The following is a 15,654-nucleotide window of genomic DNA, read 5'->3' on the forward strand; positions in this document are numbered from 1 at the left end:
TCCAAAAAATAAAACAAATAAAGGATTCACCTTATGTAGCTAGAATCTTCATCATTGCATATAATTGTAGTGTTATTATGAGCTGGGCATTTGACATAAGGTATCATCTATGTCACTACATCATATTTTTTGACATCTACCTTGAGGCTTATAGTACTGGGAGTTTGACGATCCACAACTTGTTATTTGTGCATTTTATGGTTGAAAGTGATGGAATTGTGGTTAGAAAAAAATTTCATTGACTAGTAATGCATTCTACTCTTTTTATCCTCGTGAGTTCCAAGGTTAGAAAAATTCTTTCTGCCAAAGATATTGTTACTTGTACATCAAAAAAAAATTTGTATTTGTAATTATTCTGATATCTAAACTCTATAGTTTACAAGAGACTACTAGATTTTGGCAATTGGATAGATGTTAGGGATAAAAGTGCCATTAGGGCTAAAGTTGCCGTTAGAGTTAATATTAAGCTATATGTGTTCCCTTTAAATTTTTTCTTATTGTATCCTTGTTATAGACATTTTTGTGCCTTACAGCATTGAGCATGAAATGTCCATAATCTAAGGGATCCAAAGTCCCTAAACATGTTGTTCCTACCCCTAGAGGAACAAGGCTAACAAACCACAGCAATTCACAGAAGTTCTCCACCAAAAACTTCTCAAAACAAGTCAAATCAGGATCATTTCAGTGGCTACACTAGCTGTTTGCGCTGAATGTCAAAGCCAACACTGGCTACCTGCATTGAATGTCAACTGGAACACTGGCTACCTGCGCTGAACGAGAATGGACATGTGGCAGGCTCATTTCTCAAGGTGTCAAAACCCAGGAAGCTTCCAAAATGACACTTGCCTCAGGGAATTCGACTGGTGATGAGTAAGAGGTTCCAAATCTCCAAGTGGAAGCAAGAACCTCCAAGTGGACTCAAGAACTGACAGAGGGAGAAGACACTAGTCAGATCTCTAGCTGACTCATCCTCTCTCCAAACATCTATATATGGATCTCTCCTCCATGAGATCTAGAGGCTGGAATTTTGTTATTGCAAAGAATTGCTGTTGGTTTGAGATTGGAATCATTGGGTGCTTAATGCTTTGGAAGGGGTGAAGATAGGAATTCCATTTGCTGGGAAGGAGATGCTGGATTGGAGCCCTTTGGGTTGTATCTCTTCCTGAACCTTGTTATTCATCAATAAATCTATCTTGGTTTCTCCTATATGCTGGTGTATTTTTGATGTATGAATGCATTAGTGTATTTAGTTTATTTCTAATCCTAAATTAGTTATGAATGTGAATATCTGTCTTTGTGTAGTGTTCTTCTCTTATCGCAAGTAGCTGTTCTCTTGTCGCAAGTAGCTGTTCTCTTGTGATCTTGTAGGAAGTTGAAGCTGGATAAGCAAGAAGGCAAGTAGCTGTGAACATCCAAAGAGAAGAGAGACCAGATCGAGGGACAAACGGAAGACACCGGTAAGTCTATTGATCTCTCTTCTTTCACATTTCATAAAGGAAGTAACCAGAATAGCTGTCTCTGTTTGTTGCTAAGGCACTGTCACACCTTAGGTGGATAGGATCATCCTGCATAGGCATTTTTCCCCGCAACATATTGGAGACTCCGCTGGGGAAATCTGTTTAGTCATTTTATTTGTGTTTCTATCATTGTTTGTTGCATAGACTTGACAGCAACAATCGAACTGCATCTATCCCGGATGCAAAGTAGACAGTTGCTGCTTTGATCCAATTACTGGACTTGTCTATGATCTGAACAATGAACTCACAAATGATTTGATGATCCTTTGTGATAGATCTTAGTATCCTTCAAAGCATCCCTTTGATTACACCTTGCTTGTTGCTTTTATTTGGCCTGAAACAGTTGATTAAATAGCAATCTGTGACCCAGAACTTGTGAGAAACGAGAGTTTCTCCTTCAGCGCAGACCCAGTGAAGGGATTCCGCATTTCAACGCAGGTCCCGTGAAGGCTACCTGCGCTGAATGTCAAAACCCCTATATTGAGGTTGCGTTGAACCAGTTTTCCCTTGTGCAGCTGGGGTTCTCTACTCTGTTTTGCCTTGTTTTGATCTCTGATTTTTGCAGCCTGTAACCAGCATAGGTACCAGTCTGATAACTCCTTTTCTCTGCTTACATTTCGCCTCCTTTTGTACAAAAATATTGTGAGTGTTTTTATTTGTGGCGTCATTTACAGTTTTCCTTTGCATGAGTGAAATAGTCATCCTGTGGCCCTTGATTCAGATCTGTTGATTGTGATCTTAGAAAAGAGTTCATTGGCTGTTTGCAGATTGATTATACATTTACTTTTGCTTACTGGTTTGAATTTGTCTCTTTTGAGTGTCAAAACAAGTCTTCATTTCGAAAATCGTTAAGTGTTGTAATCTCTTCTAGCCTCTCTGATTTAGAAAAAAGTAAACTTGTTTGTATTGATCATTTAAAAGCAAATTCAAAGTTGTACAAAAAGCTTTCTTTGTAGGCATCAATACTAAGAAAGCGGAAAACAAACACCTGCATTGTGCATTTGCATTTGATAGTTTGCATGCTTGATTTAGGAAAAGTGCATTAGAGTGTGTTGATTGCTCTTTGAGAAAAGATGGTGTCTTTCTTTTCCCTTAGTAGCTAGGATTTTCAAAGTTGAAAAGATATAAAGATTGCTTATCATCTTTAGACTGCATTTAGGAATTTGTATCATACATCTCGTGGTGAACCTTGAAAGGCAAAATTTAAAAAGATCAACCTAAAATAAATTGAATGAACTTAACAACACTTTGTAACATAACGCACAACATAGAGGTCTAGGCTAGAGATGTGTTCCGGCGTCGTTAAGCCTGGTGACTGTCGATCTCGTGGATGGTGGGTGATTCCTCCTGAGGGACGATAGCGCCAGTACGGATTGTGCTCCCACGTACCGTCGTGTATATATTGGGAGACCCCTATAGGCATAAAACCTTTATCCTTAGGAAGCCGTGTCGGCCGCCCTACTGATCACAATGCACTGAACACAGCATTCAGGAAGATCGACCGCCCGTACCTTAAAAAGTATTCTGCGGTTTTGCGAAAAGTTTGGCACACCCTCTGCCTAGAACTCCAGAGCAGTTCCTTTTGGCCTTTTTCAGACTCTATAACAGAAAAAGTCCATCCGAGCATTTGTCACTTCGGGCTCGTTAAAACATCGAAGGAGACTAGAGTCATCTTTAGCTTTTTCTCGACTCTTTCAAACTGAAAAAGCAAGTTGTGTCTAAAGCGTCGTTAAAATTTATTTTAAATAGAACAATCACCCCTATTCCTGCGTTGATATTTAGGTTGAAAAAATGGAGCACATCAACCAAGGAATTCCCCTTGGTGGAAATCCTAGTCCCTTCTCCTCTTGGGGAGATGTTGGTGCGCCCCACATGGCCACATTGTCGCTTCCAGGACTGACAATTGGCCTGCCAATCTGGCTCTTTTCAACCAATGTCGTTTAGAACACCACCATTCCTGAATAGTCAAGTCAACAGTTAGACCAGACCAGAGTTGCCAATCAGCCTTCAACTTCATCTAACTCTTCCTCTCCTCCTTCCTCTTCGCTTGACGGAACTGGTAAAACAAAAAACCAAGTTCCTAAGGAGAAGAAGGAAAAGAAGAAGAAAGAGAAGAAGAAGAAGAAGCCAAAGGTGACTGGGGGCAAACAAGTGTCGTCTGACAAAAATCCACACACAGCACTGACCAGGCCTAAATCGCCATGTGTCATATGCAAGGGAGACCACTTCCACAGAGATTTTCCCTGCATCCCTCGGATACTAAGGGACTGGTCTCCCTGTTTGCACAATTCAGTAGCGTCGACCTCTGATAGCCATGTTGACAGCTCACCGTCAACTAGTGAAAGTGAAGTCCCAGTACAGAGAGGGAAAGCTAAATTTCCCTATAAACTGTGTGAAGGCGATCACGCCATCCACTGTTGTCCCTTCTTAGACAAGGCTAAAAGAGTTCTGGAAGATCGCCCGATTTTACGAGCGCAACTTCCTCCTGGATATCAAAAACTCCTGCCAAGTCCTTCACTAGTTGAGAACCCGGCTGGCCCGCCCAGGTGGTCAGCCGAAGCACCTATCATTGAATATGAACCGTGTGGATCCATGCCTAACGAAATTCGAAAGGTTGATACGACAGTTGACCTGGTTTTGCCTTCAGAGGCTCTATCTTCGAATGATACCATCACAGAGGAGAATAAAGATGACACCGTCCAAATTCTCTTCATCAACACTAATTCTGATGAACAAGAGGGCAATGCCCACATTCCTTTATCGCAGGAAGGAAGTTCGTCAGAGCGATATGCGGCCGTCTATTCGGTCCCACCAACAAGCAACCTGGTTGTGTCCTTTGATTGGAACCAACTAGGCAGACCCCGGTTGCCAGCAAGCATACCATTCAGAATTATCATTCAAATATACAGAATAGTAATGGCTGGCACTATCATTGATGAGGGGGCATCTGTGAGTATCCTTTCCTCTATTGCTTGGAAAGCGCTTGGCTCACCAGCGCTTTTGCCTAAAATGATAAATCTATCAGGCTTTGATAAAGGAACCAGTCGACCTTTAGGGATCCTCCCCAATGTGCCCATAACATTGAAAGGGAAGACTGTTCAAATGAACCTGATGGTGGTTCAAGGACTCTTGGATTATAACCTACTCCTTGGACGAGACTATATATATTGCATGGGAGCTATACTCTCCTCACTCTTTACAGAAATGTGTTTTCCGCATGAAGGAAGAGTGGTCAAGCTCGTGGACCAACTTTCATTTCCCGGATCATGCATCGCAAATAGTCATATACCATCCCTAAATGTTCTATTCATGCAAGAAGTGTCTCAACCCACGGTCCATCTTCCTGATGAGCGCGAGTAATCCGGGAGGATATGACTGGAACCCAGGGGGCATGCATCCTGGCCTGCTTCGGCAGGGAAACTTCGGGTATAGAGTAGGTTTCCGCGGGAGAATATGACCAGTCTGTACCCCGTCCGTCTAGGAAGAGGGTTATTCTAGAATAAGATTCTTTTGTCAAAGTTATGTGAGTTGGCGGGCTACGTCGCTCACCTTTGTCTATTTCGTTAGACATTTCTGAGGAAGTGTTTTGTTTGAAAGATTAACGAGACAATCTTTGGGTAACTTGAAAGAGGTGAAGTATCTCTCTTTAAAACAATTGTTTTGAAGGAAGAGAAGTAGAGGTAACCTTGAAATCGTACTTTATACCTGGGGGCATGCAAACCTTTTGGAGTGCAAGAAAAGAGCGGTTATTTTTTTTTTTTTTTGGATTAGCCGTTTCCTATCTTGCATAAAGAAAGGATACGGAGCAAAGCTTTGTGAGATGAAGCTCCATAAAAAATAGAATCTCAATGAGACACTCTTATCTTATGACTGGGTAATCGAGCAGTTTTAGCACAAAGTTCATGCTCGTTAAAAAATAAACGCAAGATCCAAGCAGTTTTAGCACATAGTTCATGCTCGTTAAAAAATAAACATAAGATCGAGCAAATGTTTCCACCCGCGTTTAAGCTCGTTAAAAAATGAACTATCCCAGTAAATAACCACTGTGAATGTAATATCATCAGCCATTAAAGCCTTGGTCGTGTTTGCACCGTCACCTCCACTTTTCATTTGGCCGATCGTTCACCTCCATATGATTGTTTACCCATTTTGAGGAACAGCTACGAAGAGTGATTACACCTAGCCATCCTTGTGACACTGCCGTGATTGGAAAATTCCAACCTGTACCTGGAATCAGCTGCTAACCCTGTTTATCACTCGTTCCTCAAAAGATGAGTCTTCTTTAAGTTCTTTTCAAATGACTCGTAAAATATGAAAAGATTGCCGAGTTTTGGCCTTCCAACTCGTTAAAGCGACCAGAAGAGCTATCCCTACTCTAGATTTTAATCTTTTTGGACCTGAGGGATTATTGCACAAAAAGATCGAGCACTTGTTTTGTTCGGCTCGTTAAAACTATCGAAAACTCATCCCTTCTGTATTGTTTTATACTTTTTCGGACTTAAGGGATTAGATGACGAAAAAGGACTTTTGGAGTTAACTTTATGTACCTTTTCAAACTCTCTAAAAATGAAAGGGACCGAGTTATCCTTGTCGTTAGACTCGTTAAAATCATTAAATAGCGACAAACTTGTCTTTAGACGAGAACGAGTTTCACTATCACTAGGCTCATTAAAACGTAGCGATGGGCTTGCCTGAAGGGCAGGTTATAGAACAAGCATATGTTATCCTCCTCAAGCTTGACAAAAATAAAGAGGTACTGGTCAGCAATGATTGGGGAAAAATTGGGAGAAACTAAAGAAAACTTTGATGGTAGCAAGTCGCTCTTGAACATGACACTTTTCCTCCGTACCATAATCGGGTTGGGTTGTTTCATTCACCGGTCACATCCATGGTCTCACCATGCCACCCATATTTGGGGTAATGCTACCGATCCATCGCATCAGTGTCGCCATATGTTCAAGAGAAGTCGTTCAGAAAAGTCAACCATGTTCCATCCACTGTCGTACATTATCCTTCATCCTTTCATGACCGCCATCCTGAATCATATGTCACAGATCGTTTTCACCTCCATTAAAATCATTAGCTCCGTTCCATGTCACTGATGTGGGATTCATCAAGGCCCTCCTTTGACGAATCGCTTCTTGTCGACATCAGCTCATTATCCAAGAAGTTGATCTAGGAACAACCCCTTCAGTACTTTGAAGCTTGCATGCCTCAATGGCAAGTTTCTCACTTCCGGTGACAGGTATACATCAATGACCTTCGACCGAAAGATTTTGCGTGATGTTCGACGCAAAGTCCTTTATTCACATCACGTGAATTGTACTGCAGTACCTTGAGGGTCATTATCATTATCGGTGATTCCTCTCGCGCTTGTTAACAGTTTACATCATTGACCGGTAATCAAGCGATGTCTTTCCATGTTCGACTTCAGAACATTTCTCACATGGATCGACTTGTACTTAGAGTGAAGATCGAATGCGTTTGAAGACCCCGGATCTAGTTTCATCCATCCGGGCTGCGATATATATTCAGGAAAAATAAAGACATTGACATGTACATCATTGCAGCAGATAATCATCCTACTCAAAGGATGATAATTTCATCAAAATTATCAGTCTACCATCAGACGATTGTCTGTTCTATGTACAGAGAAATGAATTTATAAAGCTGAGCATGGGAATGCCCGCCTCAGCTAGATCATGAAAGCAGTATGAAAAATAATGTATTGTATTGTATCTTATTACAGGTCTCCTCTCAGCATTGGATGAACTTCGGATCCCCTGATAAAGCATTTCACCCGATAAACAGCCTCATACTTTAGGGGGCAACTGTTATAGACATTTTTGTGCCTTACAGCATTGAGCATGAAATGTCCATAATCTAAGGGATCCAAAGTCCCTAAACATGTTGTTCCTACCCCTAGAGGAACAAGGCTAACAAACCACAGCAATTCACAGAAGTTCTCCACCAAAAACTGCTCAAAACAAGTCAAATCAGGATCATTTCAGTGGCTACACTAGCTGTTTGCGCTGAATGTCAAAGCCAACACTGGCTACCTATGTTGAATGTCAACTGGAACACTGGCTACCTATGCTGAACGAGAATGGACATGTGGCAGGCTCATTTCTCAAGGTGTCAAAACCCAGGAAGCTTCCAAAATGACACTTGCCTCAAGGAATTCGACTGGTGATGAGTAAGAGGTTCCAAATCTCCTAGTGGAAGCAAGAACCTCCAAGTCGACTCAAGAACTGACAGAGGGAGAGGACACTAGTCAGTTCTCTAGCTGACTCATCCTCTCTCCAAACATCTATATATGGATCTCTCCTCCATGAGATCTAGAGGCTGGAATTTTGTTATTGCAAAGAATTGTTGTTGGTTTGAGATTGGAATCATTGGGTGCTTAATGCTTTGGAAGGGGTGAAGATAGGAATTCCATTTGCTGGGAAGGAGATGCTGGATTGGAGCCCTTTGGGTTGTATCTCTTCCTGAACCTTGTTATTCATCAATAAAGCTATCTTGGTTTCTCCTATATGCTGGTGTATTTTTGATGTATGAATGCATTAGTGTATTTAGTTTATTTCTAATCCTAAATTAGTTATGAATGTGAATATCTGCCTTTGTGTAGTGTTCTTCTCTTGTCGCAAGTAGCTGTTCTCTTGTCGCAAGTAGTTGTTCTCTTGTGATCTTGCAGGAAGTTGAAGCTGGATAAGCAAGAAGGCAAGTAGCTGTGAACACCCGAAGAGAAGAGAGACCGGATCGAGGGACAAACGGAAGACACTGGTAAGTCTATTGATCTCTCTTCTTTTACATTTCATAAAGGAAGTAACCAGAATAGCTGTCTCTGTTTGTTGCTAAGGCACTGTCACACCTTAGGTGGATAGGATCATCCTGCATAGGCATTTTTCCCCACAACAATCCTAAGTCCCTATCTTTGGGGTTTTGTCCTCTCATGTATCTATTGATTAGTAATATAGTTAAAAATTGTAATATCTGAGAAAGTTTTTGTTTTTTGTTCTTGGTTTATATATGAGTACCTCTTATTTTTTGAGTTTCATGGATATGTCCTTATTTCTGTTGTTGGAACAGATCCTTTCCAACACATATTTTTCATCATTGCATGCATCTCTTTAAATTCAATTTACTTGCATTCATGTGTAAAAATTTTGGTTGTGATTCTTGTTTCTTGTTGGTTCTTAGGTCCCTCAGACATTTCCATGACTTGTGACAATTATCACATCAATTAATGTTAGATCACTTCATCCACATCCTTATTCATTTGTAGTTCACTTCATCCAATTAATGATTAGTTCCCTTCCATGGTTGGAGTTGTAGTTTCTCAACCTTTTTGTTACTTCGATCCTCTCCATTCTTGAGTTCTCATTCTGTAGTTATATTTCCATATTTAATACTATTTTCAATCCCCCAAATTTGTTAGGTATCTACACCTTATCTTCTTTTGAATAACGAATATTCACCCATTTATGAATTTGGTAGTGATTTGTTTCAGGCCTTCATCTCACTTTGAGAAAATCTAAGTGCCCTACAACCTTGTTGAGGGAAGATATTTGTTCCTGTTTTTAATTTTGTATTAGTAAGAGAAAACCTTTATAAAAAGAGGTTGACCACACACACTAGCAAATATCCATCTGAACCTCCCATCTATTAAGTGGTGAGGCCTACACTTCTATCAATGTTTGGTTTGTGGGTAATATTTTCTATAAGAGGAAGCTTAGATTAGGTTACCATGTTATTTTTGTTTTCAACTCTTCCCAGCACTCTTGTCATGGGAATACCCCTCTTGAAGGCTATGTATGGGGGGAACTCATTGCTTCTAATTATGTAGATTTTTGTCTTGCAATGCCTTGTCTCGTACACGCTTTTGTTATTTTTTGAATATAGAAGTGTCAAGATACTCATAGTTGAACAGTTTTGTGGGGCTGCTAATTCCATTGGATCTTTGAATATTGGATTAGATGTTATGTCACTCGAAGGAAGATAACTTCCACAAACTGATGTTGAGATGGGTGAAGATGGAAAACTTCATGTTATAGTGAGGAAATCCTCTTCCTCGCAAGGAAATTCTATTCCTACTTCTCAGATATTTTAGTCATTGAATTGCATCAAATCCTTCTCTTTTGGAAGGATTGCTAACCATAATAATAATAATAACATGTAGTCTCTTCAATCCTCCTAGAATTTGACTCCCATGGATTCCAACTTTGATAGAGAATATTATGTTTGTTTGATGTCAAGTCAAGAAATGAGCCCCCCATGATCAAATACACATAATAGAAATAGAAATAACAACATCCCACCTGTTTCTGATACCAATTTCGTTCATTCTTGCCAAGGCCACACACCTAGAATATCAAACTACCACGAGGATCATTACAGAGACTTTAATTGTGGGATTAGGATTAGAAACTATAATTCAAACTGTAATTGAGGAATATGTGATGGATAGAAGAGATACATCAATAATTTGCAGCCCTTGTAGAATGGGATACAGGGAGATTTGGTACATGGGAGTAGTAGAGAAAAACCACAATTGCCTGGTAGTGGTCTCAACCAATTTGGTTGTAGGTGTTTCTCTAATTGAAATAATTTCGGAGATCATTTTTCACCTAATTTTTTGTAGTTGACCAACAGAATTCTAGATAATGGAATATCTCTAAATATTGGTGATGATGGGAAGGAATTGCATCTATTTGTTTGGAGTTCTAGCAGTTCTACGGTATCTGAAAGAGGTTTTCAATTGTTTGGTGGAAGCAATTTTAGCATGGGAGATAGATCACATAGTGAATTCAATAATATAAAATAAGATAGAGGGCCAACCTATCCTATCAATAATTAAACTGAAATTGCAAGTTCTTTTTATCATTGCTTACTTTCTCTCAGAGGTCAAGTGTGAGGATTTCTATACTAGTTCTAGGGACTTTTAGCGGTTGGAAACATGGATAAAATTTGTTCGGAGCTGAAGACAAATTCATAGTTTTTTAACAATTCTAGTTGTAACTTTTGATAGAAGATATCTTTTTCACAATTTCATCTCTAGAGGTAGGTTATTTTTTTTTCTATGTTGAAATCCATAGCTTCTCCAACCTTTTTTTGATATTTCTGGGAAAATTATTTGATTAGTGTTTGGGAAAATCATGGGTGATAAAATAGAAGCTTTTTCGTGAAATTGATTATGGAATGGATGTGAATAAAGCATGCCAAAGCTTATTTACATACGACAATATTTTTGCATACTAGTAGGAAAATGCAGTTAGTATGTACTTCCATGAAAATCAGTTGTTGAGAATACTGGAAGTTGTACACTATTATATAAAAAACATAAATCTGATATTCCTAGGAAAATTATTTACAGTTTAGAAAACATACCTTTCCCAAGGAAAGAAATCAGCTTCCCTCTTAACCCTAGGCCTAGAGTGAGGTTGTTGATCCTAGGCCAGTCAACATGTATACTCACTTAATAGCTCACAAGGCTTGAATCCAATGCAACAATATGAATAGGTATGACTAAATCACAACAATATTTATGAAGGCATTATAGCTCATCAACAACAATATTTATGAAGACATTACAGTTCATCATGTCACATGTGGGGATTTGAACCTGGGTGAGGAACATAACAACCATTCTACTCAAGCACCAAAGGTAACTCCAATTGACAATAGTGTGAACTACATTCCTAAAATACACTACAACACAATTACTCATTATCTGAGTTGTGTTTTCTTAGATTGGACATTTTGTTGATAGGAACTTTTCCCTACCAGAATATGTTTTCCATAACTATGTTCAAATGTAGCTTATGAGAATCCCTTCAGAGAGATCAAATTCACAATCTTTAATGTCCATAATAATTACTTATTATGAGAAATCTACAATACAAACTATAAATAATAAAATAGATATGGTTTAACTTCTGACTCATTAGAAGGGCATCCAGATTCCATATATAATACTAAGTGTCAACAAACTTTGCTCTATAAATGCTTGTTAAGACTTTTCTCTATAAATGTTTTTCAAGATCTATGGTTCTGATGTTAATGTTTATAAAAGGTATCAAGCTTAATTTCAGATTAGAGTTTTCACTTTCATAAATTTCACTCCATGTTAATCTTGTGTTGTTTTGGAGTCATGATACTTGAACCACCATAGGCTGAGAAAGACTCCCAAGAAGGGGAATTCAACCTTGGAGATAAAGGTACTATGATAGCTAATGGAATATTGGGGGATAAATATGGTCCAAGGCTCTCCAATTTCACCTCAAGATCTACTACATATCTTACACCAAGGTTACTGCGTGAAGCGATGGGGAGTGAAATGAGTCGTCACAAGTAATTGTTATGATCAACCTAATACTTAACATGGTCTAGCCTAAACTTATGTAAAATCCAAACAACTGCACAAGTGTTAATGGAATTACTTGGGCTATGATTTCTTATATGCATGATTTAAATATTTATTCCTAATATCTTCTTCTTTTGGTACAGGCTAGGGTTGGTGAAACAACATTGTTGTTGTTTTGTGTATTTATTTAGCATGATTTCCTTCTACTTTTATAGGTAGAAAAACAAAAATAAGAACATAACGTTATAGAACAAGGTTTAACTTTTTAGGAACTATATTTTTTCATTTGATTTATTGAAACAAAATGTTAGAATGATTGAGAATATGCTACATTTCAAGTCCAAAGTATTCCTAAAATACCTATTACTTGATTGCAGGCATAACACAAACATTAAAAAATATGTTTTGGTCATAGAGCACTTTCAGTAACTATGCCTAAAATGAAATTGTTTCGTTCCATTCTAAAGTACCCATAATTCCAACATGCATTTTGATTAAATTATTTATTAGTCACATTGTAAACACTAGGAAGTTTACTGTTATGTTGGGTTGTGCTATATTCTTTCCATGACTAGCCCACGTAGTTAACCAGGGGGTTAGAAGGGGGTGGAGCCCCCCATTCGTTGCATCGATTGCGTAGCGGGGGGGAGGTCACAAGGGGTTTGAGGGGTGCAAGTAACCCCCTTAATATTTTGTTTTTTGGAACCTATATTAGGTTGGGCGGACCTACCTATGGTTTTGTGCATGTTTTTCGCACATGGTTTTGGATGCGATGGTTTTCGATCCATGGTTTTGGAGGCAATGGTTTTTGGTCCATGGTATTGGATGCTTTGGCATGTATAAATATGTATCATAACATTGAAAGGAACATAATGAATAATCAAGCTAGTAGTCCCGATTTTGGGATCCGGGGGAAAATCTTTGTGTATATGTGTTTTATGTGTTATTCTCTCGATCTTTTATTTTTTTTGATTTATAATTCGTATGTAGGTAATAGTTGTACGGGGTTAAAACCTACATTTGGTATCAGAGCTATTTTGGATTCAAGGGGACGCCTTTGTTGCTGAGGGTTTTTGGTTGGGCCTGTGGTAGACCCTGTTCAATGTGAGATCTACGAGATCGATTCTGGTGGTGAAAGAAGATGGCGAGCAGTGGAAAGATGGAGATCGAGAAAATTAATGGTTAGAGTTTTGAGTTGTGGAAACTCAAGATGGAGGATCTACTGGTGGATAAAGATTAGTGGATTGCGATAGATCCAAGTACTAAACCAATGGGAGTGTTTGATGAAGAATGGAAGAAGTTGGATTAGATGGAAAAGAGCACAATACGATTGTGTGTCTTAGATTTAGTATTGTTGAATGTATAAGAGGAAGCTACGGCGAAGGCTTTGTGGTACAAATTAGGGTCTTTGTACCAATCTAAGTCTCTGGTGAGTAAATTGTTCTTATGGAAAAACTTGTATAGCCTGAGGATGAAAGATGGAGACTCGATGACAGAGCATCTAAATGCATTTAATATTATGGTAAGTTAATTATTATTTGTTGATATTAAAATTTCAGATGAAGGTAAGTGCATCAGTTTGTTGTGTTCTCTACCAGATTCGTGGGATAGTATGGTTATTGCAACAGGTAGCAATGCAAATGCCTTGCAGTTTGATGAAATAGTATCATCCTTGCTGACAGAGGAGATGAGATGGAAAAATATGGAGACCCAGAATGGTGATGCCTTGTATGTATGAGGATGGTCCTAGAACAGAAAAAAATAAAAATAAAAAAGTCATTGATTGGGAGATATAAATCTAGAGGGAGATCTAAATCTTCAGGAAAACATATAAAGGTGGTTTGCTGGAAATGCAGAAAGGAAGGGCACTACAAAAGGCACTGTAAATATACAGCTCCTAATAAAGGAAAGAGATCTGATGATGCTCCTTTTGCAGAGGCAAAAAACACCTCAGATGAAGGTGGGGATGTGTACTTGGCTTCTTCAAGTACACATGTAGATCATGAGGCATGGTTGATTGACTCGAGTGCATCCTTTCACTTCACTCCCCATAGTGAGTGGCTTTAGGAGTATGAGAAATATGGTGGTGGTGATGTCTTGTTGGGGGATGATAGGAAGGCTGGAATCATTGGTCGGGGAAAAGTAAAGTTGAAGTTGCAAGGTGGAAGGGTAAGAACACTTCCAGGTGTTTTGCATATTCTTGCATTGGCCAGAAATCTAATTTTTGTAAGCAAGCATGATGATGTAGGTGTAAAAACACCGTTCGAGAAGGATACCTGCAAGATGGTTCGGGGAGCACTGGTATTGATGCAGGAAGTTGGAATTGGAACTCTAAACAAGCTGCAAGGTAGCACTATTGTTGATGGGTGCAATAGTTCTGTGGTTCCTGAAATTGGAGCAAAAAATATAGTGGTCTCTAGAGAGAAGACCATGTTGTCGCATCAAAGGCTTGGACATATTGGAGAGAAGGGCCTTCGAATACTTCATGGTAAAGGTATGGTAGAAGGTATGAGTAATATCTTTCTGGATTTCGATTTCTGTGAAAATTATGTATATGGGAAGCAGAATTGGGTGAGCTTGCCCTCTGGTGGTAACAGGGCGAAACAGATATTAGAGCTTGTGCATAGTTATGTGTTTGGACAAGTGAAGGTTCAATCACTGGGTAAGTCTGTGTACTATGTATCATTTATAGATGAATTCTCAAGGAATACATGGATATATTTCCTTAAGAATATATCTGAAGTCTTTGACAGGTTTAAAGAATTTAACACTCTAGTGGAGAACCAAGGAGAGAAGAAGATAAAGGTGTTAAGGACAGATAATGATGGAGAGTTTTGCAGTAAGAAATTTGAAGAATTTTGTAAGAAGTGTGGTATAGCATGGTAGAAGAATACTCCATACACACCTGAGAAAAATGAAGTTGCAGAAAGAATGAACAAGACGTTGATGAAAAGCGCAAGAAGCATGCTCAGTGGTGTCAGGTTAGGATAGGAATTCTGGGCAGAGGCAGTGGAGACAGCATGTTACTTGGTCAACATCTGAGGATATTTGGATGTGATGCATATGTACATGTTCCAAAGCATAAAAGAACCAAATTGGATAGTAAATTTGAAAAGTACATCTTTATTGGGTATAAGGATGGTTTAAAGGGTTATAAGCTTTGGAACCCAATAACAAGGAAGGTTATGTACAGTCGAGATGTGGTGTTCAGAGAGGTGAAAGATGTTATTAAACATGAAGTCCAACCATAAGAACCTGAGAAGATAGAGTTTGAGATTAAGGAGGAAGAATCAAACTCTACATCAGAGGAGGAATCAGAAGACGAAGAGCCACAAACTCTGGGTGTGAGAAGAGTAGTTCGAGAAAGAAGGCAGCCAGAAAGGTATAGTCCATCTACTTTCTGTTCAAATTTTGTTTTATCTGTTACTGATGATGATCCTAGAACTATGAAGGAAGCCATAGATTCAGAGGATGGAAAACTCTAGAAAGAGGCCATGGTTGATGAAATGGCATATTTGCACAAAAATGAGGCTTGGGATCTAGTGGATTTTCCAGTTGGAAGGAAACCCATTGGCAGCAAATCGGTGTTCAAGAAGAAGAAAAATGAAGAAGGAAACCTGGATAAATACAAAGCTCGGTCAGTAGCAAAAGGTTATTCCCAGGTGGCAGGAATTGATTCTAGTTATATTTGTTCTCCTGTTGCCAAGGTAGCTTCTATTAGATTAGTTTTATCTGTTGTTGCTGCTTTTTATTTTGAGGTAGAACAGATGGATG

The 15,654-nt window shown here is 38.9% G+C and overlaps 1 pseudogene; it reads left to right on the top strand.

The window, feature by feature from the left end:
* LOC149229531 (auxin efflux carrier component 1-like) overlaps positions 1 to 12,002 on the top strand; it is a 48,690-nt pseudogene extending 36,688 nt beyond the window's left edge.
* The last annotated feature ends 3,652 nt before the right edge of the window (positions 12,003 to 15,654 follow it).

The sequence above is a fragment of the Pinus tabuliformis genome, chromosome J (assembly GCF_031772625.1).
Source record: "Pinus tabuliformis cultivar Carrire ecotype Pingquan chromosome J, CPIR1, whole genome shotgun sequence".
In the NCBI taxonomy this organism is placed as follows: domain Eukaryota; kingdom Viridiplantae; phylum Streptophyta; class Pinopsida; order Pinales; family Pinaceae; genus Pinus; species Pinus tabuliformis.